Source organism: Galeopterus variegatus, unplaced genomic scaffold (assembly GCF_000696425.1).
Source record: "Galeopterus variegatus unplaced genomic scaffold, G_variegatus-3.0.2 Scaffold2485, whole genome shotgun sequence".
NCBI lineage: Eukaryota > Metazoa > Chordata > Mammalia > Dermoptera > Cynocephalidae > Galeopterus > Galeopterus variegatus.
Window position 1 is genome coordinate 31,570 of NW_007728596.1, and position 1,903 is coordinate 33,472.

At 58.1% G+C, this 1,903-nt stretch overlaps 1 protein-coding gene across 1 annotated transcript in view; it reads left to right on the top strand.

Annotated features, from left to right (window-relative positions):
* Nucleotides 1-74: 74 nt before the first annotated feature.
* Nucleotides 75-1,903, top strand: part of FNDC5 (fibronectin type III domain containing 5) — a 9,545-nt gene continuing 7,716 nt past the window's right edge. The window contains exon 1 of the mRNA XM_008581882.1: nt 75-176. The gene's annotated coding sequence lies outside the window, so the exon portion shown is untranslated. The remainder of the gene's footprint in view (nt 177-1,903) is intronic.

Sequence of the window (1,903 nt, forward strand, 5' to 3'; positions counted from 1 at the left end):
TAGGGGCTAAGCTGCAGCTGGTGGGGCGGGGCCGGGTGGGGTGGGGCAGGCAGCAGCTGCCAGGAGAGAGAGAGAAAGAGAAGAGGAAAAGGAGAGCGAGAGAGGTGCTCTGGCTCCCGGCTCCTCTCCCAAGCAGGTCGAGGTCCCAGCTGAGGCTCACCCTCAAGAGCAGGTATGTGGCTGAGGAAATGATGGGACTCTGTGGGGCAGGCCCGGGGTACTGAGGGGGCTGGGCAGTAAGATTCTGCTGCTCAGCAAGAGCCCCCGAGCCCCCTCCCATCTCACCCCTTACAAAGTGACCAAGTAGAAACTTGGGAGGCAGCGGCAGGAGGCCTGGGGTGGGTGTTGGGAGCAGAGGCTTGTTCCACTGCTGCTGTTGACTCACTGTGTATATTTGCACCCAGCTCTTCCCATCTCTAACCTCAGCTTCATCATCTAAAACCCAGGGGGCAGGGGAGGAAGATCTTGAAGGTATTCCGTTAGATAACTTTGCAAGGTGTCCCCTTTCCTAAGAGGATTAGCCCTTCCAGGGCCTCTGAAAAACCAGAAGGCCTTTAAGATCCAAAGGAATGCCTCCCTAATGGTGGAATTTCAGATAGTGGGGGGACCGTTTGGAGAGATGGGGGCCTGAGAAAAATGCCTCCCTAATGGTGGAATTTCAGATAGTGGGGGGACCGTTTGGAGAGATGGGGGCCTGAGAAAGGTCCATGCCTTTCTCCTCAACTTTGTTTCTCTGACGGCATGGAGAACGTTACCGAGTGGAGGTGGGGGTGGGTGCTCCTCTAGCTGCCAGAGGTCTTGTTAGAGAGAGGGTAGTGGTTACAGGCACTTCTCTGCCACTCCAAGATCAGAAACGGAGTGGATTGGGCAGGAGGGGCAGAGGTAGGCATATGGATGCCCCCAAGGCAGGAGGGGCGATCCAAACCCTTCTATTAACTGTGGCTGCCTGCCACGGCTCCAAAGCCCCCTGCACTTTAGGGCCATTAGCTCAACCACAGCTCACAGCTTTCAGCCAGGCTAGAATGGGGGTGGGGAGACCTGGAGCCGTTACCACCAACATTGCTCTTAGAGAGAGATTGTTCCAGATTGTTCTCTGGCTGGGGAGGAGCTGGCACAGACAAATTCTAGAATCTCAGGAATTCCAGGATGTGTGAAGTCGCTCTGGGTGGGGAGACAGTTGAATCAAGCACAGCTCTGGGAGTTGGACCAGGTTGTATTCAAATCCTGGCTTTGCTGTGGGTCCTTGGACAGGTGTTAGCCTGTCCACGCTGCAGTCTCCTGTGCACAATGTTCACAGTAGAGTCCGACCTCATAGGGTTGCAGTGAGAATTCAGCCACAGAAAGCAAGTAAAGCCCACCACAATATCGGCACCTCATAGATGCCCGTTATTGCTCTCATGGGGATAAACACGGAGGTCCAAAGAAGGCAAAGGCCTGGCCTGGGGTCACAAAGCTAGGCCCTCCAGTGAGTCAGAGTACCCTCTTCTCGGCGCCACGGTAAACGATGAGCACCTAATGTATGCCCCTAGCACCTACTTAGCACTATGCTCACTTCTGCCCAGCTAGCAAGGCCTCGGGTCTGGGGTGGAGAGAGAGGTGGGGACTCCAGGCCTTGAGAGGGGAGGTCCGCCTTGGGGTGGGGTGGGGGCGCAGACGAGCCTCTCCATGGCACTTATCCTTTCTCTCCCTTAGGAAAGGGCAGAGATGGGAGCCGGGTCAGGGTCAGGGGGTCAGGGGTACTGCGAGGTTGGGGCTGACCGTGCTGGGGGCGCAGAGATACCCGCCGGGCGGCCAGAGACTGACAGCCGCAGTCGTCCCGGCCGCCGACCCCGCTGGGATTGGGGGCAGGGGCGGGTCGCCCTCCGCCCCTCACCCCGCCCCCGCGCCTCTCCCCGCAGCGGGG